Genomic DNA, 23565 nt, shown 5'->3' on the forward strand with positions numbered 1-23565 from the left:
CAGTGAGTATGTTTACAAATGAGATTTAAAAGAGGCATTGCTGGTGTTTGCTAGAATTGGCCAGGGAAGAAGAAAAATGAAAGCTCTCTGGTACCCCTCCCTACTGAAATTGTAAGTAAAAGTTCAGAGCATGCTCAAAAGGTCATCTGTTGGAGACCTCAGACGCCTGGCTGTCAGGGAGCCTGGAACACACGGCTGTACAGAGTAGAAATTACAATGGTCGAGATGGAGGTCAGTCCAGGTTTAAAACTGCAGCACCCACCCTACACGCTGTCCACTGCCATATACCCCCTCTGTGTTCTGCCATGCTTTCTGTGTAGAGCTGAACATAAGCAGGACGAAACTGAACGCTTTAAAGGTGTCTGAGTTTTGAGAGAGCTGGCTGCGCGCTTGGACTGGACTGTTCTCTCCCAGCTTCTCCGGCAGCTCCCGCGCAGACGAGCTGAAGGAGAGGGTCCGGTGCGCGCCGGAGGAAATCGGAAAAGGGCTGATATCTCTCAGAAGCCGGCGGGAGACGCGATCTCTAACTTGACAGTACTGGGCCGGGAAAATTGACTGCGAGCCTCATGCTGGGCCAGACTGCCTCTCTGTGCACGCGGAAGGCTGTGAGGCTGCTCTCCAAAGCCAGGGATGGGAATGTGTTTGTGTACTGATTAGGAGACTATAAAACGAAACAGCTGGAGCAGGGGTCTGGGGAGGAGGGAGGGGGGCGGGGGGCGAGCCAGACAAAAAAACAACCCTGGCAGAATTTCAAACCAGGGAATAAATAATCCGCTAAAGGATTTTGATGACTGAAGTGAGGGGAGGAGAGGGAGGGGGCTGGGTGAGGGCTCTGTGTTTTGCTATGTGTCTTTTTGATAAACTTTCCGCTCAGTGTATAACCTCTCCTGCCTCCGAGATCAAAAACTGGAGTCTGCGCCGCTCAGATCAGACACAGGTTACTCCGGATGAGCAAAAAACAATCTCCTTCATGTGCTGCCTGGATTCCTCTTAGCAGTGATGGACGTGTATTTTGCGGCCTCTTGGTACATGTTTTCACACTGGGAGCGATCTTCAGACGCAAGATGAAAGGAGTGTCTGCGATGGGCTGAAAAGGGCCGATAGACTTTTCCATTTATTTCTCTTTCACTCTCCGTCTTTGTTAGGGCTGACCTTAGGTCATCCACGAACACCGAGACCTGCAGTTATTTCTTGGCAATGCCTTACTTTAAGAACAACAGTACTTCAGAAAATATATTGCATTTTTTTTTTTTTTTTACAAGTAGACCAGGAAGCTGGTCCTTCTGTTGCAGATAACACTGACTCCTTTAAGGGGAAATGGAAAGACAGAATAACCACTGCCAAGTGTCACGATATTAGTTCCCCCTCCTTAAGGGTGCTCCAGCCCTATCACTCAAGACTTTATTCCATGCACCTGCTCCCTATTCCCTGCCCACCTTAAAAGCCAGGCGCTGACGCTCTTCCGGGCTCTGCATCTGATTTCCATATCGTGCGAGTCCGGGACCAGGAAGCGCCTGGTCCCGTTAAGGTTTTAACCCCTGTTCCTTGTCCCTGTCCGCCGGTTCCGACCCGGTCTTCGTGGTTTTTATCTTGTTCTGATGGATCTTCTGGTTTTGGACTTACTCGTGTGTTTTTGGATATTCCCTAAGGATTACTCTTGGATTGTTCGCCTCGGCCACACCTCCCCCGTGCACCAGCGCACCTTGGACACGCCCCCCTGTCTTCAGCCCCGTTTTCCTGCATGACGTTTCCCCAGTGTTCCCCCACTTCGTCGGATTGTGTCGTCCGCATAGGGTCCGGAAAGAACTGTTCGTTACACCAAGTACCCAACTGGCTTTGAAAAGCCTTCTGAGGTTTTGTCTTAAAAGCTTGATGTGGCGTCAGGCAAACGAGTCGGAGGTGCAGCGTGGCGTCCTCTCCCCCATATTGTCTCCTGTGCTCCCCAGGCCCAGGGCCCACAGCACCAGCGGCCTGCAGGAGAACCCAGGGGCTGACGCAGCCCTCTGCGTTACCCCCCTCCCTTTAAAGATCCAAACAACAACCCCCTGACTTCAATAACGGCTAAGTCAACCTACGTGTTTGCCTGCAACGATACTTGCCACATGCATGCTCTCGTCTAGTCACCTAACAGCAGCTTCCTGCCTGCTTACTGGTGGTGCCCAGCTGGATGGTGCTCATTTTCCCATGGGCAAGAAACAATACAGATAAAACGAACGCTTAAAAATGGCACTTCTCCCTTTCTCGGCCTTCGGCTGGAGTGTTCGTCTCTCTTTAAGGTTGTAAAAGGTGAAGGTTGTTCATGACCAACGCACTGCACTGTATGTCCACTCCGCTGACCTGCGTGCTCTCCTGCTGGAGGTGGCTTCCCCTGAAAGTGCTGCGTCGTCGCGTCCGGTCCCGGTCCGATTGGACCGGGTCTGGAGACGGAGCATCCCCTGGCCTGCCTGCAAGCCCCGCTGGGCTGCGGAGCTCGCGGCGCGAAGCCCAGAGCACTTTCATGAAGAAGACTGGGAAGAATAAGAAGAACATCTTGTAAGAGGAATTTCCGAAAATCTGTTTTCATTTATTCATGCTCTCTATTTGTACTCTTCACTTGCTAAAATATTTCATTTGAATAAATGCAGTTTTAATGTTGCAATAAGTAGTGTGCATGTGCGTTTTAAAGAAGACCGGGCTGGTGTGAAGATAATTAAACCTGATGCCAGAACAGCACAATGGGTTCCCTGGAGAACAAACAGATGTTTACAATAAGCGCCATCAAAGAGGCATCACAACACATATTGCTGGGCCAGCGCAAGACAAGCTTGCCAGTTGTCAGAAATGTCTTCACAGGTTTGCTACTTGATGGCACCGGATTCTTTAATGAGACAGAAAGGAGACAGAATAAGACAGAAGAGAAAAACGGCTCTAATGGAAAAGCACAGCGTTTTTTTTTACTTATCCTGATCACAGCCAGCAGACACGATGCTCATCGCATGGCCTTGGCAGAGATCACCTGTCTGGCTCCATCTCCTGATCTTCTCAGCACGAACAATGCACAGTGTAATTGCTGCTAAGACAGCTGACTGTGGCATTGTTGTGGATCTAGTTCCTAATTGTTTAAAGTCACACTGGGGACTGACAAAGGGTGTAGGTCAGATGTAAAGGGCATGCTTTGAATGTATTCAATCTCTGGTACCTGCAGGTACTCTGCCACACAGGCCAGCTCAGCTGAATGGCTTCCTCTCGTTTGCCACTCGTCCGGGGGTGTGGTGTAAGCAGGCACGCACTATCGATAATGTTTGATACGAAAGAGCAGTGGGGACCGCGCGCCTCGCGTTTCAACTGTGAGGTAAGCTGAACACCTCGCTGCCTGTAGCGCGAGGAATAAACATGATGAAACGTTGTGAAATGTTGTAGCAGAGCGTTTCGTTTTGAGTCAGCTTTGTTGATGTCCCCAAACTTCTCTGTGGTTGGAAACACCTGCAGGCTCTTCCTTTTTCTGTTTCGTCTCGGTTATATGGGCCCTCCATGCGAAATTTGCACTTTCTGACAAGATAAAGCCTATCTCACTGTGGGGACCGCAAAACTGTGCGTCTGTAGCGTTATCTCGCCAAGAGCAGAACAGTCAGCCTGCGCGCTTTACAACCTTAAACTGCTCTCCACAACCATTTCCTCTGCTCTGCGCGGATGGGACTGCAGGGCTCAGGCTGTTCTGCTGCAGTCTGCTCCGAAGCTTTACAGAGCTTCCTGCTCGTCTCCATGTCTGTTTGCGTGTTTCTTTTTTTGTTAAAAATAGCTCGTTTTAAAACGGGGACATTGTCAAGGCCTGTTTGCTTCTGCCTTCTCCCTGCTTCACCTCGCTGGCAGGTGAAGTTCCTCTGTGCCTGAGAAAGAGAAATGTACAGCAGCCTGTGTCCACGGCACACGTAAAGGCCCATGCTGTGGAATCTCTGCACATTTCAGCGAGTGTAATACATACAGAATGTTTACTTAAAACAATTAGAATCACATACTGTATTTTCCTTTCTCTGTGTCCCGCCAACTCGTTAGTGCCAGGCCTTAATCAGCTCTTAATCAGTGGCCCTTTTCAGCCACTGGCGAGATGAGGAATGCACTGGCGTGGTCTGGCATCTCAGAGCACCAGCCCAGTGCCCGTCAGGCTCCTAACTCTGCCAGCCAAAAGCAGAGGTTCGGCTGGGAAGTCTGAGGTAGGCCTGTCTTTTTGGACCGGGTGCGGGGTGCTGGTCACCACAGGTGAACCATGGGGCCCGGGTTGCGCTCCGATCGGACTGGGAGCCAGTGGGGCACTGGGGGAGATCCGGAGACCCAGAAACTCAGGCCTCACCACGAGGTGATGGTTTCTATTGGGGTTGGGTAGGGGGACTGAAGAAACTGTAAGAAATGAAAACCACATCTTTGCTGAAGATTTTCGTGTTCCAGGAACCCCTCGGGCTACCATCGCAGAGTCGGTTGTGGATGGAAAGCAGAACTAAAAGCATTTGCAGACCACGGGACGGGTCCACTTGTTTACAGATCAGAAGAGTACGGTGATGTTATTGTTTCTCACCCTTCCACTGCGTTTTCAGGTCAGTCCCACCCACGGCAGACACCACCGAGGCACTGGAAGCTCAAGGGTTCAATGTTCTTCAATGCTATGTAGAATATTTTTAAAGAAAGCCATTTCCAGCAACGTGTATCACTAGCCTCGGTGCTTTAGCACACAGAAATAGGACTGAACACGCTTAAATCCCAGAAAAGGAATCCCCAGCTCATACTCAAATGTTTGCTTTATAATCTGATTTCTCGTTTTGCTGGGAACAAGAACAGAAGATGTAGAAGATTGTTTTTCTGTAACAGGTGTGCCCCGTTCATAGACACAGTACCTCCAGGCCTAAAATGGGGGAAAGGTGTTAAACCAAGGCAAAGAAATGGGTCCGTCGAGACGTTCAGAACATGAGTATAATGAGAACCAGCCACTGCCAGATGAAATTGTAAGACAACAAGAGAGAACTTTAGACCTTGTAATGTAATCATGGTTAATTAAGGCACACCTATTGTTTGCTCATACTGTGGCATGCACACAGCGAGATTTTGACAGGAAGATGATCTCTGCTTTCTGATAAGCATTTTGCATGACCAAACCATACACGATGAATGGCTTTGTCTAGAGATCAATGCAATCGGCCGACCACATGTACCCTTTAGGAAATGATGCAGGAACTGTATACAGGAACTGCTGCCATGACCTTAACCTCTAAGCAGTTTTGAGAAGTGAGCGCTGTGGAGTGGATATTTTGGGATGGGGGAGGGGTATTAGGAAAGCAGAGGGTCCACTAGTAGAAGATACGTCACCATGTTCACTGGTGAAGCAGGAATGGCCAGGTGAAGAGTCTACAAGTGCATGCAGTAGCACCACCGATATTGTCTCACGTCACACTGAGCTGTAAACCTTCCTAGCTACTTTCCTGGTCCAGTCCAGCCGACACCGGGCTGCAGCCTGGAGTAGGGGGTAGGAACTCCATGGGCAGAGAGGACAGGGCAAGAGGTGAGGACTGGGGCCACAGCAGTCCCTTCAGGCCCCTCAGCAATGGGCCCTCCTGGGCTGCTTTGAATGCTTTGGGAAGGAGAGCAGGGAGGTGGGACCCTCTAGGAAAATGGCCGCATCTTCACCCTTCAGCATGAGGCACTGATGGATGAAAGGACATGGCTCCGTCTGGATTCGTCTCTTCATTCATGGTGCAAAACAATTTATGGAAATTGTTGCAACATGGGCATGGAGTGTTAATTAGCGCGAGTGTTCCCATGGCAACAACGAGTTAAGAAGAAGAAGAAGTTTGGGGAACCTTGAAACCCACATTGTGGAGATTTCTTTTCTTAAATTCAAATCAGCATTATAGCCATGAAATTAAATTGCAGTCCCTCGGAGATACGCACGCAGATTTTGGTATGCTGTCATGTTGCAGGTATTTGGAAATTACCGAAGTCACGCTGAAGGGAGTTAAAACCCGTGGTAAACTAAGACTTGGCAGGATTCCACGCTTGCCTGTCTAGTGTAGGCTTGGGTGTCCGTTAATTACACACTCCACAGTGGAGAGGTAGTACATCAGGGCTCGATGGACACTTCCCCTTACAAAAAGTTATCTCCTGCACATCAAGAAACGCCACCAAAATGATACATTTGCCATCGCTCTCAAACTGAAGGAGCTTCCAAAAAAGAGGGGTCACAGCACCCCTTGCCCCCATTCCCTTGGAGAACAACAGGTAAGTTTCTTCTGGGCTCTGCTTCATGCAGGTAGAGACCCAAAACGTGACACCTGCAGAGTCAGACTATGCGGAGAGCTCAGGCTGCCCTGCGCAGGTCTCGTAGCGTGCAGCGGTCAGAAAAGGGAAGCGTACCTCCACCCACCTCCTTTCCCATAGCTGGGTTCTGAGATGCTGCTGAAACCCACCAAACGAATACCCAACCCGTCTAATCTATCCTGTTATTCAAACGTCAGTTCTTTAGTAATTTAACTGGTAGTGCACTTGCCGACAAAAGACCAAAGGTGGCGCTGTGGAGCACATCGAGCCCATGTAAGAAACACAGTCCTGGTATTTTAGCATTTTCAGCATGACCTTCGCACTTTGGTGTTTCTTCGTGTGAGGCGACAGAGGGGCCAATTCTTTTTTTCATTTCTGCAAAAACGGTCTGCACTTCCGCTTGATGGAATTGGGTTGTAAAAGTCCCTGTGACTGCTGGAGGCTCAGCCAGCCTGAACTGGGACTACTGGGGAGTGAGACGCAAAAAAGACGCACCTGTCCAGAAAGGCGCACGCCACGCGTTCAGCTGAATCTCGTGATCACACTTGCGATTTCGATGTTTCCCCGCCATTCTCCCCATGAAAGAGCCACGCTTTTACACATCACTGTACTGTACTGGACTTTACAGTCGCGCCGGAACTGCATTTGGTGGGCTCGGCGTCAAGCCTCTGCCTGGTCCGCTCCGCGCGATATCGAAGTTGTGCAGTAACAAAGCAGCCCTCCCAGAAGACAGAAAGAATTTCTTTTCTAATTCAAACACATCCACTGCTCATTCTATGGATTAGAGTTTTATTTCCCTGATGTATAGCTCTGCAGCTGTGCACAGGCAGCAGAAAAGACTTGCTTTTCCCTTAATAACTTTTGCCATGCATACATTAGCCCGAGCAGACACAAGTTTCAATTCTAATAAGGGCAACTTTATTATAGCCTTCATCGCCGGGTCCCATTTCCTGCACGAGGAACATATTCTCTTTTTACCTTCCATGGCTTCTCTGCTCGGAGCCAGCGAGTCCAATTAAGCTGGAGCCGGTGTGAAGTCTGCTGATCCCTCCGACTGTCCGTCTCGGAGCTCAGGATCTGAAGAGCGAGCGTCCAGCCCGCGGGAGTCCCCAGAGGTCCGCTGACCTGCATGATGGCAATCTGTTATTGCCTCAGGTTTAATAATCCGCCTGCCTGTGTACAACTGTGTACACAGAGAGGGGGAGAGAGGGGTGAGAGTGTAATAATATCAGTGCTGAGGTGTTGCAGTGCCTGCCTATAAGAGTATTATCAGACATGCTCTTTTTCCAGCTGAAGAGTCGAGAACCACATTATGTATCTTATAAACACCACATGCACACGCATACTGTACATGCGTCTTATGCATTCGCACGTACAGACAGCGCCGACGTCGGAAAGCTGTGTCTGCTGGCTCTACGGCAAAGTGCAAACGAGGTTGTCTTGCCTGTTCATCAATTTCACTCGCAGGTCACCCTCTCTGTATGGGGCTCCGATGCCAACGGGCCTCGCTAGGAGGGGTTGTCTACGGAAATCAATGGCCCTGCTCAATCAGTCTGCGGCGCGGCTCAAGAGCGCCGAGAAAGACCCCGTCTCGCATTTAAATAGCAGTAAATCGCTGCTCATTTCCTGGTGCCTGTCATTTTCTCATGTAATGGTGTCTGATGGGGCGTGAGCTGAGTGCGATTTCGCCATCGAGCTGTCAAGGCTGGTCACTTGGGCTGATTGCTGATGTGTGGTAATGTTGGTAACCCTTTCAACTCAAGTCGGAGACTGAGATCTCTCACTGGCAGAGGCCCGGTCCAGACCTCGGAGCGGGGAGAGGGCAGCAGCAGCACGGAGGCCCCCCTAAGGCTGGAGAAGCCGTTGATAAAAAACCCCGAGACCCCCATCAAGTCCTTTCCTGTCTGCAGCTCTGGAGGCTCCCGGCCATGTCAGCTCGCACGCGGCTCCCAGGAAGCCACAGTGATCTTTCAAGGCAAGATCTTCGCTCCCGACAGGCAGAGGCCGGGTCGGGTTAGGGCGAGCTGCTCCGTTTCTACGAGGGGCTTCCCAAGTGACACGGGATGGCCCTGAAAACCTGGGCCCAAAGCGTGGCGAAGGAACGCCAGCGGCGGCACGTGTCTGCCACACACACGCGCGCAGGCTGCAGCATGTCCACAGCCATGCTCATCAGTCGGCACTGCTCTTAATGACTGCTTCTCAGTTAGATTCAGAGAAATGGCCTCCCACCCTGGACCTCAAGGTTTAATGGGGATCTCCAATCAATGGCTAAACATCCCATTAATCTCGACTAATTAAGCCAATAACTGATTCAATCAGGTGAGAACAATTAGCACGGGGAGCAGAAGACCCTCCGGATAGTCCCATAGGTCTAGACCTGGAGGCATCGGATTCAGCGATTAGCTTCTCACCTAAAAGCACGGTCTTCGTGAGGAAGATTTTAAGGTTTTGCTCTATCCAGTCCCGAGATGTTCAGGACAGACAAGTATTTTCCCACTTTTCAGCCATCACTCGCTGCAAGAAAGCTAAACCCCGCAGGGGGAGGGTGAAGGGAAATTATCGGTCTGTTGAGGTTAAAGAACTCCTTCATCTGCATCTCATATTCAGTTGCATCTGCTAATATATTTGCCATTTAAGGTGTTAGGAGATTCCCATTAAACACTCATTGAAATAAAGCACGAGCGAGCGGTGCAAAACCCAGTTCTCGTCAGTAATGAAGCTCTGGTGTGACAATTTGTTGTTGTTGTTTTAACTGCAGAAAGTTGCTAGAGCTGACAGTTTAACAGCAAACCACAGTGGACATGAAATCAGCTTGGTTTATTCCCAGGACCCTGCAACAGGTCGGGACAGCAGCCTCGACAGTGTTCTGCTCCTTTCACACATCCCAGCCACCAGCCTGACTTCATAACTCATCTCAGAAAACAGGAATAAAAGCTGGGCTGCTCTGCGGGCCCCGATGAGATCTGTCTTGCGGATTGTACTGCAGCCCTCAAGAAACGCAGATGAACAGGTGTTTGTTTTTTCATGAAGTCACTGTGCTGGCTTACAAACAATTTCCATTTGAACTTCAAAGCCAGCTGAACAGAAACAAGTACATGCTAAAAATACAAGATCTAAGTGTTGTGCATTAATAATTTGCGTGTTACAGATAGACATTTGCAGGGTTACATTTACTGTTTGCCTTTACTATTTAAACTACTAGCTAAATTGTTTTTTTATTAAATTACTGCCATTCAAAACATTGCTTTTCAATTTCTTTTTTTAAACAATGCTATTGTGTTCAGAAAATAAGGGCACCTACTGTTCCATAAACTGCAGACATTTAGCTGCGATCCTGAAGCAAAAATTCACTTCTGAAAAGGATTGTAAAGCCAGAGTAAACAGAGATTAAATGGTTTATTAATAAGATGCATCACTTTCTAATTTAACCAAATCAAGCTCTTTGTAATGATGGATAATTGAACCTCATGATATTCCGAGTTTAAATCTTTAATCTCTTCTATCACATCACAAGACAGAGGAGAAATATGGAGCCATTGGCGATCCAAAAACATCAGAAAGCATGGAATCACATTATTCAGAGAAACAGACTCCTGGTTTTTAGTCTGTGATATAACTTTTTTTTCTTGAGCAACTCAGCTTTGTAACTTGAGTGGCCATGTGACAGGCAGCTTGTTTTCCTGTCTGCTGTGTGCCACACCACACAAAGAGAAAACCATTTAAAAGAATTCAAGCTTTGCAGCATTATGGCGAGGACTTTATTTTCAAAAAAGAAGCGAAAATGTAACACTCCCGTGAAAAATGTGACTTTGGCAACTGAAATACTGCAGAATGTCAAAGTGGTTTAAACTGTGATCCTATTTAAGAACCCAATGGTAACAAACAAGAGCAGCCCATCATGTGACCCCTGTCCAGTTCAACAGTTAGTAGTTATTTGACCTCCTACAGCTTTCCCTTGATTGAAGCCAAAATATCAGCTTTAACAGCATATCTGGGTAGCTTGTTCCCTACTCCCACAGCTCTTAGGGTAAAGAAGTGGCTCCTGTTCTTTGTTTTAAATGCAGCAGATGGGTTCAGCAAATCCCTCTAGTCCTGTGCATGGCTAAGGCCTTCGGCGACTATAAGCTGCAGGCGAGCTCTGCCTCCAGGACATCTGGTCCATATCAGTTTATAACATCTCTGCCTGGCCAAGGGGGCAGGGCACACGGCCCGTGACGAAGAGCATGGTGTACGAAGACCGAAACTGAGCGTGCGAGGAGCTCTGTTCAGAGGCAGACGGACAGAGGCCAGAGAGGCGCTGGGCGAAGGTGGGAGGTGGCATCAGCGTGAATCGCTTTCCTCTGCCGTGCTGTGGCCGCCAGTCCCGGTCCCGCTGACCCACACGCCCGCTGGCCGCGCCCTCGGCGACGCCACCACACCCTTCATTAACAGCAATAACAGTAGTGAGACCTCATGCGGCCCATCTGGGCCCGGCTCTTACGACAGGCTGGGGCTGTAACCCGCTTCGCGTCGTGCAAGTGAAGCCAAATCCCAGACACGTGCCTCGAAACAAAACGCAAACATCCCACTGAAGCGGCTCCCGGGGTCAGTCCAGGCGTCCGTTAGCCCACGAAGGTGGGGCATCGATGAAAACCGGCAGGGGTGCGGGTCACCGGCTCCAGGATTGGGAACCCCTGGTGTCTCTCCCACTGTAGCCTCGAGAGCAACGAGCCGAGTTGCGGGGTACCCCCCCCCCCCCGGCGGCTAGGGTAGACAGCACACAGGCGGCGGGCCAGGGGAGGTCCCGGCTCCGCCCACCTCCGCGCCCTTCGATGAAACGTTAAAAGAAACTCCCAGCAGCCCTTAATCACAGTCAACAGACTCGCGGGCGAGATGGGAGTCAGTCCTGCGGCTCACAGGGACACGAGCTGGGTGGCAGGAGGGAGGGAGGGAGGGAGGGAGGGGGGACAGAAGGCCTGCGAGAAAAACAGCCAACCCCCCTCCCTCTTGTCTTTGACAGTAACAGTGACAATTATATTCCCAGTAATGGATCATTACAGGAAGACAGGAGAATGATTTATTTCTTTAAATTAACTGGAAGCCTGGGGCAATTCTGTATTATAATGGAACTGCTCCATCCCCCCTCCTAATTTGCATCAGACGATTCGCTGATGCATTATTATTAATTACGTATTATATGTACATATTTTGTTGTATTTTTGTCATTCACAAGAAACAGCCTTTCCTGCCGCATGCACAGGATACAGCTGCATGTGTGTCCCAGACAGGGGGTTACTGCAGGTCCTCTGTGGACTTCACCTTCGCTGGGATCATTATCGGCATCAAAGCCGGATCACAGACACAGACACAGACTCTGCTACGTAATGTGCAGCCATTCATTTCTTCTTACACAAGCATGTGGCTCCAAACGCATTCATTTATGAAATTAACTCTTCCAAATTTTTATAATACTGCCGATTTTTGGTTACCATCAAAAAGTGATAAAGCTCAAATTCCTACAATACCTTAGGTATGTACCATTTCTAACATGTAAGTGTATATATATATAGACTACTTATTTTACAGTTAATATGTGCATTACTTAATAATGCACATATGATACGGAAAGGTTCAATAAAAGTGAAGAAAACACAATCATTGTGTATTTATTGCAAAAATATCATATCCATCTGCAAAAACAGACAGATAGTGACATCATTCTCTCTCCCAGAGATGCCGTGTGACTGGCTGTCTGGAATAAGCCAGTTCTGAGTAAGAACACAAGACGTACTGCAGACCATATCCCCACACTTCATTTCCTGAGAAGCAGGATTTCCTTATAAGCTTTCAGTGCATCAGCAGCAAGTACTGACAAACCCAAGCACAATTACGAATAAAGATTGAATGAAGTGCAAAATACACTCTCGCTTTCAGTAAATACTATACTGACGTATTGCCATAACCTTGCTGTAGCCCAAGCTCACATTTATAGGGAGGTTAAAAAATTCTCACCTCATCATCAGATCTCAGATCTACTCTACTTTCGACCTCCATCAGTACCTTCTTGTACCAACAGCCTTCCAGTTACACACCCAGAGAGCTGACCACCAGTCAACCCAAGCACCTGCCGCGCCGCGTGTGTTACAAACAGTGACAGAAATCCAGGCTACAGTTACAAGTGACAAATGGTAAACTGGGTAAAGTACCTTACTAACATGCACATCACCTACCTGGGATTAAAACTCACAATCTGTGTTCAGGGGTCCAGAGACCAAACTGCTATAGCACACTGCTGGAGAAGAGAGCTCCTCTCAACTAAGGAACACAGCTGCAGAAACCCCCATCAGAAAAAGAACTGGTGCTTTTGTTTTAGGGACCCCCAATAATGCACTCGCAAGAGTGAAGGCAGCTGTGCTCTGCCGATGTTACCCATAGCCAGGATCCAGATGATCCCAGACTGTGCAGGCCAAAGCATTTCAAAACCGATCCTAAAGCGACAAAGATGAGGACAAACAGAGACAATGCTGACAAAGGTGGCGCCTGGAAGGATGAATCTCTTACTGGTTTCTCAATAGCGCTGTCTGGAACAGTTCTACTGGTGCGGGTGAGGGGACCCCTCTTCAGGAGACCAGGAGCAGAATAGGGGTCCAGGCTACAGAGGTGAAGCGATCGTCAGGCCTTTATTTCAGCCAAAGTCAAGGTACAATCACATGAGAGGAAGAAGACATTTTCTCCTCTCCTTTATCTTTCTCTGTCTGTTTCCCCCGGCTGAGTTCAGATAACAGAAGTTACAATTCTCGCAGCCCCCTCATCTAGCAACTGGATGATGGAACGTAAGTGTTCTTACCTTTCTAAAAACTTGTTTTCTTTACTAATTTGTAGCGGTTTGCAGTCTAGGCGTTGTCAGAATTACAAGGACATACTGTTAACAAAAGAAGCATTTTAAACACAAACAGCCTTTTACAGATGCGAGGTCATCGGTGCTTCGAGTAACCACTGGATTACACAGGAACTGCAGGCATAAGATTACAGGTGTTAGGATTTCACCAATTTTGAGATTATCATGGTGTTGTATAAAAGATAAAAACAATCCTTCACATGAAAACAACGGCAAAACGCTATAAATGATTTGCAGTTTTTTTTTCCAATGCTCACACCAGGAATACAGAAGCGTTGACAAAGATAACTAGAAAAAAAGGAAAAAAACATAAGTGCTAAACCTCCTATCTGTCTCTGCAATTAGTTAACAGTCTCAACACACACAAACGGGCGCACACCATCACACACACTCACAAACAAGCCCACACCTTCACACAGCAGCACAGGTATCTGCAGCTCAGCTTCAAAGCAAGGACAGGAGGGTTGGTTTAGCCTTTCAGAGCAGCAGATTTCAGCCTGAAGATGTCCCGGAGGCAAAATTTAATTTGGCAGTAATTTGACTTGAGTTGATTGAAGCTTTGCAGCTCTGCTCTGTTTTCAGACGTCAGACGTACGGGGGCCACAAGAGACAAGAGCCCTGGACCGGCCGTTAAGAAACTGGAACTGGGTGGAAAAAAAGGAATGGCACTTGTTATTTGTGTGTATTCCACACCAAGGTACTTTAAATCCTTTATTAACAGCCAATATAGAGGTTGGCTGCATGGCATCAATCAATTTAAGTTTCCTGTTCATTCTTCGATAGAAAAACTGTTTTTTTTTATTCTTATCACGGGGCGTTGACTAGCCTTGACTGATATCCTGGCACACTCAATGCAAACCTGATTTCTATTTTGATCAGGGATTAATTGGAAGAAACTAATTTTTTAATGCAATATATTGGATTTCATGCACAGCCTAATCAATTATCATGGCATAATAATCCTTAATTACTTCTACTGAGGGGAATGAAAAAACACCTTCAGACTCAATTTCTCCTTATCTGCAATGTATCATCCTGTGTAAATTTTAATACAGTGGGTGACTTACTAATATATTGAATTAGTGTAGAATAACCATGTTGTCCTTAACATTTACAATTTTACCAATGCAGGACACTTTCTGAATCTAATTATTATACTAAATACTAATTAAAGACATGATACTGTGATATTAATTTGACAGACATATAAATATATGTGAGACATCATGAGACCAGATAAAAATGGAAATATGACAGATCTCAAAGCAGCAAGTAATTCTTCCTGATACACGTCAATACAGACATTCTCCACACAGCAGGAGCTGGCAAACTGGCACAGAACAGCAGAAGACAAGACTGTTTGCAGAAACAGCTATAACCATTGAGGTCTCATACAAATCTGTCATAGGTGGTTCACAAATTACCTATAACTGCTACTGTTACTCCTCCTGTGGCTCCTCCTCCCACTAGTGATACTGCTCCCATTACTGGTGCTGTTGCTCCTCCCGTTAGTGATACTGCTCCCATTACTGCTGCTGCTCCTCCCACTAGTGATACTGCTCCTCCCACTAGTGATACTGCTCCCCTTACTGCTGCTGCTGTTGCTCCTCCCACTAGTGATACTGCTCCCATTACTGCTTCTCCTGCTCCTCCCACTAGTGATACTGCTCCTCCCACTAGTGATACTGCTCCTCCCACTAGTGATACTGCTCCCATTACTGCTGCTGCTCCTCCCACTAGTGATACTGCTCCCATTACTGCTTCTCCTGCTCCTCCCACTAGTGATACTGCTCCCATTACTGCTTCTCCTGCTCCTCCCACTAGTGATACTGCTCCCATTACTGCTGCTGCTGCTCCTCCCACTAGTGATACTGCTCCCATTACTGCTGCTGCTGCTCCTCTCGTTAGTGATATTGCTCCCATTACTGCTGCTGCTGATGCTCCTCCCACTAGTGATACTGCTCCCATTACTGGTGCTGTTGCTCCTCCCACTAGTGATACTGCTCCCATTACTGCTGCTGCTGCTCCTCCCACTAGTGATACTGCTCCCATTACTGCTGCTGCTCCTCCCACTAGTGATACTGCTCCCATTACTGCTGCTGCTGCTCCTCCCACTAGTGATACTGCTCCCATTACTGCTGCTGCTGCTCCTCCCACTAGTGATACTGCTCCCATTACTGCTGCTGCTCCTCCCACTAGTGATACTGCTCCCATTACTGCTAAACACACTGGTGAGTTTGTTTTTAAATTGCGAAATAGTTTTGAAATTTGCTGTTTTCACATCTTTGCACTCTTAAGGCGGCTGCAAGGGCTGCTCCTGAAGACCAGACAAGAGCTGATTTCTCTCCTACTGCAGCCCCCACCTATTAACACTGCAGCAATGCCATGCCGGTGAGAGCTGTGGGTTCGAACAGGGTGTGTAGAGGCTGTTAGCAAGTTCTGTCATGAGATATAAACAGGTCTAGTTTAAAAGTATCGGCAGAGAACCTGTTTAGAAGGAATAAGGTATGCACACCCTGCAGAGGGCTAAAGCACACCTGTCCTGTTTTGGAGCCAGTGAGCAAATCTGGCCCAGGTGAAGTTCTGCAAGGGTGAAAACTTCAGCATAGCATGGAAGACGTCTCCCATGAGGCACCACAAACAGCCAAGGTCTTCTGCCAAGATCAAAATAAAGTTGAATGAGTATCACACCATGCCACAGAATTCAGAGCTGCCTCCTGGGTAGAGGCTAATTGATACAGGATAGTAACCTCTGGCATTCTCTGCATTTGCTCTTGCACTAGGTTGCTAGTTAGCAAACTGTAGCGAGGGAGCAGGGAGTACAGCAGGACGCAGAAGTGTGTGATGTCTTGACAGCCTTCGCTATTGAAGCCTCCCTCCAGCAGATCGGCAGTACGAACCTGCATGAGAGGTACAGGCCCCCGTCATTACCTGGTCAGAAAAAAAAAACGTCCGCCTGTCCCCTCCAGCTGCTTTCTGGCTAAAAAGGCAACAAAGGAAAATAAAAAGAAAACAAAAAAAAAACTTGAAGGATCTCCATTCCCTCTGATTTGCTTCTGCAGGATCTTCAGCCCATGTTTCCAAACAGGTTCCCATTTCCATGGGGGTGCCAAGAACTCAGGACCCAGCAGGTCCCTGCCTGATCTGGGTCTGTGACAAGACTGCAGCTTGGGTCATGGCGAGTTCTGATTCTGTAAATAGAAGACTCTGACCTTCCACAATATGCACCAATAAAGGGCAATAGGACTGAATATCGAGATACAAGCTCAGTGTTGGGCCACCAGCCTTTAATTGATTGATTGGTTCATTGACTGATTGATTGAGCAGTATGATACAGAATCATCACTGCACTGGCTATCTGCTACAATTATCACAAGTTCCTGTCTGCCTCATCTCTAGCGTTACCCTCACACAACTCCTTGACTTCAAACCAATCACAGTTTAACAGCACTGGGAGCAAACTTCTTTACTTACCTGGAACAAAATACATACAGCAGGTAGACTCAAAGGTAGACTGAAGAATTTAGAAATGAAGCAGGGAGCTAAGACTTAATTCCTTCTTTTACAAGAGCATGAAAGAAGAGGTGCAGATTAAGGAGTCCTCCTCTGGACTTCCATGAATAAAAAATGGTTAAAGGTTTCATTTAGGGCTCTTTCATAATGTAGGAGACCCTTGAGCACATTGCTGCAGAAAGAGGACCTTTCCTCTAAGCACATACAGTATGAGAAATGAAAGAGCAAAACCAAGCCGCACACGTGTAGCTATTTGTCTGGGCAGTTCATCATGAGTGAAGATCACCAGGCACGTTTCCACCACTCCCCACAGGCACAAGGGAAGGCTGCACAACACCACCCACTCAGAGTCTACCCTGTTCAGGATATCCCTTTATGCTCACTTCCTTGAAAGAATGTACCTGGTCGTTCTTCTCCAGACTGATTCCTGAGCTGCAGTATTTTGTGTAACGTGGTGAACAAAATTGCATGCAATATTCTCACTGAGGTTGTACTAGTACATTTTACACTTTTGATATAACACACTTTATTTTAATTTCTCCACCTTTGACTTAGCATCTTATCATTTTATCTTTTTCTTGCTTCCCCACACTGTCTAGATGATGTACATGATATGTCATATACAGTAGCACGTTGCCCGTCGGATTTTTATGTTTTCACTACCTGTACGTAACACTCTTCACATCTACATTAAATATTATTTGCCAGGTGTTTGCCCAGACCTGATTTCCACCAAACTGACCTTGCAATGTCTTCAGTGTATATTTCAGCCCTTAAGGATCAGAGTTCTCTTAATAGCTTAATCGCTTGATTTATCTTGCCAATCTTCTGAACCAGAATAATAAATACAAGAATAACTGGACCGAGGCTCCCCAAAACCTGGATTGGAATCCCCCGAGCAGAGGTTTCCTTTTATTACATCCGAGACATTTTACACCACCTTTTACTGTTCTTCAGCTGTCATATTAAAAGTAAATTATTATACAATCCATTGCAACACTTCTACCTCTGTCCTGGCTTTCACAGATTGTTCTTGCGATTCATTGTTCTCCTTTTCTTATGGATCTTGGATCATGTTCTTTTCTAGCCTCCCATAAAGTGCTTTCCATCTCCTTATGCTGTATTTGTGTTGATTTATAAAACCACGTAGGCTCCAGCTGTCTCATCTTTGAGTTACTTACTCTTTGGACATACCGGCACATTTACGCCCAACTACAACCCATAATTTAAAGAGGAAGAGACACAGAGAAAGTTCTGCAAGACTAGGAAAAATACCCAGTGTGGTATTTTACTCTATTTAATGATTATTGTATTGGATTCTACTTGTTCTTTTTAACCCAATGCAGATTGCTAACTTCAGCAAAGGTGCTGCTTGGGTAAGACTTAAGGTGAACATTAGGAATTCTCTGCATTAGCAAATGCTCTTGTGCCAGAATTAAATTATTGAGTCATTAGCTTTGTGAAACTGGGACATCTTAATTCCTTCACGGCAAAGCTAGGTTTTTCACAGGAATCTGATTTACAGCAGATGACAAATTAATTTGCACCCCCAGTGTGATATTAGTTAATATGCCCAGAATTTTTACTTCTGCTCACTCGTATGAATCAGTGTTCTATCAAAACTGTACAGTTTCTCAAGAATTTAGTGTAGTTTAACACACAGTAGTTGTTGGAATGAAAAGATTTACTTAACTCCACTTAAAAAAGTGTCCATGCACTGCTGTAATAATAGGTCTTTTAAAGCTCAAAGTAATGAGTTTTGTTAGTTTCGTTAACGCAAAATATCACGTTGAAAGTTTAGGGTTTCTATCATACCTTTATAAAAATGCCTAAATGAGTTTGGAATCACCATTCTTAACTGAGCCACACATTGTTCGCAGTAGGAGGAGGAAAAGAAGTGTTTTCAAGTGTCGGAGGAAATGCCCAAATCCGAATCTGAGAGTGAGGTGTGTGCTAGGCTGTGAGATATCAGTACGCACTGTCCTTCCCTTCACTCCTACCTTTACAACTAAGAGCTAATTAAATAATCCGCGCTCCTCCGACGCCGTCACAGCCCTGGGAGAGGATGGAAAATACAACCTACATATTTATATTCCTATTACCCCTTCATCGACCTACATTGCACATCGCTTAAATTTCTCAAATGGCCAAGGTGAAACGAACTGGAAAAAAAAAAGCAGAAGAAGAGAGGAGTACTGGAAAAATAAAAAATTACAAGTAACTGCAGATATTTCTCCAATGTCACCACTGGTACGTGCCGTGAATCAGGGGCATCTTCAGGGGAAAGTTAAACAGCACAGGCCAGCAAGGATCTACTGCAGCGCTGGGAACACTGGGAAGAGCTCATCTCCGTGTTTCTTAGAAAGAAGCCAGAGAATCAGCTGGGAACCCTGTTCCAGACTCCCACAACCCTTTCTGTCTATAAAAAGAGGCCTCCCATTGTTTAAATGCACCTCCACAGACATGGACTCTTCTCATTTGGCACAAAAATAAAACCAGGTGCTGGAGGAAAGCTGTGCACTGTCCCATTCAATCCTTTAATAACATCAAGTCGCCTTATTTCTCTCTCACGTGAGGCATATTTTTTATAAAGGAGGACATGGTGTAGAAGTAATCGCTGTCCTCATTATTGCACAACACAATTGCAAATTCTACAATTAGAGAAAGAAAGCAAACAGACCAAATTGAAGATAAAAAAAGATTCAGCGAGGTGATCTTGAGGAGCTCGGTGCGACGGGTTTAATCACTGCTGCATTCTCGTTAGTAAGCAAACAGCGCCGGAGATGCGCTGAACCATGGCAGGCCTGCCTTCAGCTGTCAGGCACAGCAAGGGTTAAAGGAAAAGTGCTCAGACAAACCCTTTTAAGTCTGGGTCACCACCGCTAGCACAACTGTCCGAGCTCAATTTTTATTTCATTTTATCGTTTCACTTAGTCTCTGACCCCTAAGAAAACAGAGCCATCAGCCTGGAAGAGAGAACTCTTTTCATGCTTGACCCCGAAAACCCCCATCATCGGAGTGGCTTGCGAGTGCTGCCGCGCCCCAGCGCTGGGGAAGAAACGAAATGTCGAGATGACCTTGCGCGGAGTCCGGGTGAGCCGCTGCCCAATCGCCGGGGTGTCGAACGGGAGGGGAGTGTCCCCATCGCTGTTACATTACCCTGCAGGCCCACACTCCCCATAGCTATGGAAACACCCAGAAGTATCGGAGCAGGCAGCAATGAAGGGATCGCATCTGGCTAAAATCATAGGGTGGAAAACACGGAAAACCTGCCCTTTCCTTTGCATTGGAGCAGAGCACTTTCCCAACTAGAGGTTTATTCCATGCGGAAAAGAAAAGAAAAGAAACGCAACATCACAGCCGAAGAAGGCTCCACAGCAGAAAACGTTGTGTCACAGCCGAAGAAGGCTCCACAGCAGAAACACTGCGTCTCTTGTCTTTTCAGGATGAAATAAACCTTTGCTTATTCCCCTGCAGGCTATGCTGACACAGCAACCCACCTGAACTACTTTCCCAGCTCGCTGGCGGCTTGCTTGGTGCACGGCTCCGGCATCTGTCCTGCTTTCGCCACGCGTCCCGTAACCCGGCGGCGCCGCCCACTTCTGCTCCACTCCCAGAGAGGCAGTCGGTTCCGGCCCCCCCGGGTGCAGGAGGGCCAACCTGTCGCCCCCCACTCACCTGGCACGCCACCTGCTGGCAAAGTGAGGAAGTGAGCCATAAGCTAGCTAAGGTGGGGCCCCTCTCATCACACGGGATGACTTCATCCCTTCGTTATTAATTGGATTCCTTGTTTGTGGCCTGGGGTCCTTGCGGTGTGAAAAAACAGCGCGGTGACTAACAGGTGATGAATTTGAAACATCCCTGGTCTTCCGACTTGAGACAGACGCGTCTGAAGCCTCCCCCCGAGCCACGGGGATGAAAGAAAAGAACCCAGACAGAGGCCACAGAGCCTGGAAACTCTCTCTGCCGAATCCCAGAGCTAAAAATACAGCGTGCGCTGCACCACCAAAGCAAACCTGAGGTCAGGTTATTTCTTCTCTGCCCATTGCCGTAGACTCACAAATGATAAATGAGCTTTCATCAAGGAAATTTTGTATCGTACTGTATTCGTGGCACGCCAGTTGAGCCTCAAATCAATGGGATAGAGATTAGGGTAAAAGCTAAAACTCTGTTAATGCCTTGATAATTTACCATGCACTCAAGAGATGTGTAAATCTTGCTTTGCCAACACCTGATTTAAGCCTTAGATTATTTCCCTTTCTCCTCTCTCTTTCCTGCTCTGAGGGCTGCCGCTGAGTCTCTATTCTGGGGAGTGAACATGTGGTGCTAGCGGGCCTGCGGGGGGGAGGGCGTGTGATGGAGGTCACAGGTCGGGGGCCGCGAGGCGGAGAGTTCAGGTTCATTTTTTTTCAGGCTGCCGTCTGGGCTCCCGGAATGGTGTCAGAGGTCAGGCCTTCGCGAGGAACGTGATCTTGGACTTCTCCGCTCTCTGTTGCAGAAGCACGCCCCGAGATAATCCCACTTCTCCAGCGCCAGAGAAGCTTACCGCCTTTGAACAACAGGGATACACAAAACAACCCGTCCCTACATCAGGCACAATATGTGCTTAACACAAGCAATACACAATGCTACAGCAGGACCAACGCACCTGTAGTTTGAGGTACTGTACATTACATAAAACGATCCTTTGCAGAAACTCAGAAGAACTACTGAAAATATATATACTCTCTCCCATGAGAAAGCCATGTCTGTTAGGACTTGAACGGATTACACTCAGTTAAGATTTAGTGTGAAGTAATGCAAAACAGAATTGGTTAGGTTCTCATTTTCAGTGTGGAACTTTGTGAGCGGATGCATAAATGAATGGAGGGGACAGAAATACAGAAATACTGGCACGGTGCTCACATGGGTTCTCAACTCAAAATCGCTTATTGTGCAATTCATACAGAATTTCGACAACTGGAAGCACCAGGTCCACAACAAATAGCAACGCTTGCCATGTGTAATTGTCAGTTGTAGCGCCTGAATCTTTCCTGCTGCAGGGAAGAAAACAGAAGGGGGAGAAGGGGGAACAGTGTGACCTTCTCCCAGGAGGTGAAAGCAAGCACCGCAAAGATAGGGAACACAAAGCAGAGAGCGAAGCCCAGCTCCAGCGCTCGGGAAGAGGGGATTTTGGGGGATTTCAGAGTGGAGAGATAAGGCCCTGCCTGCGGTTTCAGACAGTGTATAATCCTGTGAAGATGATCGCTCTCCGCGATGGAGCAAGCAAGACCTTATCTGCCAGACAGAGCCACAGCACTGCTGCTCAGTGTGATGGAAGGGGTCCAATTCCCCCCAACGAGAGCAGTAATTAGAAGCCGTGTCTGCTGTGGGATTTCGGTTGGGCTGAAGTAGGTCGCAGGGTTATTGTGTTGTGCTCATGTTTGCTGTGCCCGCCTAATGTCAGTATATTTGTCAAACTGAATATTTCTGACGTGCACTCAGTGACCTGTTTTTTTAAGCAATGTGCTGGAGGAGGCAGCCTATTAAGAGACTATAACAGGAAACTGCACAGGCCGACATGCTAGAAATAGCACAATTCTTGTCAAGCTGCGTTGTTTTAAAGGTTTTCCTCTTTATTTTTTTTTCTTTCTATATAAATATCTGCCTGCAATCCGAGCTAAGCTAGTTTGACATTTACATGGTACGTGTAAGTACCCAATCCAGTTTCACTTGCTATGTTTTAATTTCTTTTTTTCATTTAAAGAAATGAAGTCTGCAGTAAAGCTATGCCATTTCCTGCATGCCTTTTGTATTGAAATACACCAACAGCAGCACTTCATATTAAAGAGCTCATGTGTGTGTTTGTTAATGCTTGGTTATGTAAAGAATACGTGAATAACATCTGTATGTATCTCACATTGGCCACTTCGAATCTCGTTTATTTTCCAGTAAGTATGCATTCAGCCAGAACTGTGCATATCAGATGAACTTCAGAAGGCAGTCCTGTGAAAATTAGAACACTTCTCAGAGAAGCATTAGAAAGTCTGTCGGATGTTAAACTGCATATTTACTGTGGTTTGGACATTTTGTTTAGCCAGGCAATGCTGCTCTTAGCAACATTATTTTGTTTTACAGATGCGAATTCCTCAGCAGCTACAGATGTTCACTTCAACTCTTGCATGCCTTACATCTTTGTGAGCTCCTGAACTCTTTCAGGAACCATTAAAGCAGACATGTACTGTAACTGATGCTTATTTTGCGTACTTATTAATGTCACCCAGACACTTTGAAGAGAAACTGAATCGAAAAACAACTTACTTCTTCTCCCTCTTTTGGAAGCCTTAAAGATGCAGGCAATTCAAGATTTGACTAACTTTCCTGCATGAGCGGCTTATTTCACCTTTGGTCCGAAGTCTGACAGTTCTCTACTCTACTCTTCCTCATTCTTTCCTCAGGTGTCTGCTCTGCTTGGTCCTCTCCGGACTCAGCATCGTCAGCCTTAGCGTTTTAGAGCCGAAGACTTTGGGCATGTTACTCTCAACCGCTGTGCAAGGGCACAAGGGCAAGTTTTTAAAAAAGCACAACAGAAATGACAAATTAACTAACCTTGGGCCCTTATTGCTATATGGCGCTACCTGCTCAGGTTGGAACACAGAGACCAACAGGAAGCTTAGAATGACCACTGACACTCACTGCCAGCGAAGTACCCCAAATCCCCCTCAATAACCCACTGCTAACACTGGTCTTATACTCTTATTTTCATTTCTGGTCCCATCTCCCTTACAGATTACAAATGCTTCAATGTGGGGAACTGTAAAACCGGAGGCTCGTCACTCCTTTAAACACAGTCTAAGGTGCTTTTAATGCCCTTCCTACAGTACGTCACTGATCTAGGAAAGCAAGGGAACAGG

At 47.0% G+C, this 23565-nt stretch overlaps 3 long non-coding RNA genes across 5 annotated transcripts in view; 1 reads left to right on the forward strand and 2 right to left on the reverse strand.

Moving 5' to 3' along the window:
- The window catches only part of LOC148648362 (uncharacterized), a 42645-nt gene that overhangs the window by 15788 nt on the left and 3292 nt on the right, over positions 1 to 23565 (reverse strand). The gene's annotated exons all lie outside the window — the stretch shown is intronic.
- LOC148648363 (uncharacterized) lies at positions 1233 to 8601 on the reverse strand. The gene is made up of 2 exons (XR_015926642.1): positions 7261 to 8601; positions 1233 to 2507 (listed from the first exon to the last, which is right to left on the reverse strand). It is a non-coding gene; the product is annotated as an uncharacterized LOC148648363 (long non-coding RNA).
- LOC148648364 (uncharacterized) lies at positions 3236 to 9692 on the forward strand. 3 transcript variants are annotated; one of them, XR_015926640.1, is made up of 3 exons: positions 3255 to 3331; positions 4033 to 4190; positions 4423 to 9692. It is a non-coding gene; the product is annotated as an uncharacterized LOC148648364 (long non-coding RNA). The 3 variants fall into 3 exon arrangements; XR_015926641.1 differs by lacking the exon at positions 4033 to 4190 and having other exon boundaries at positions 3236 to 3331; XR_015926639.1 differs by having other exon boundaries at positions 4033 to 9692.

This window comes from Lepisosteus platostomus, chromosome 15 (genome assembly GCF_059453375.1).
Source record: "Lepisosteus platostomus isolate fLepPlt1 chromosome 15, fLepPlt1.hap1, whole genome shotgun sequence".
In the NCBI taxonomy this organism is placed as follows: Eukaryota; Metazoa; Chordata; class Actinopteri; order Semionotiformes; family Lepisosteidae; genus Lepisosteus; species Lepisosteus platostomus.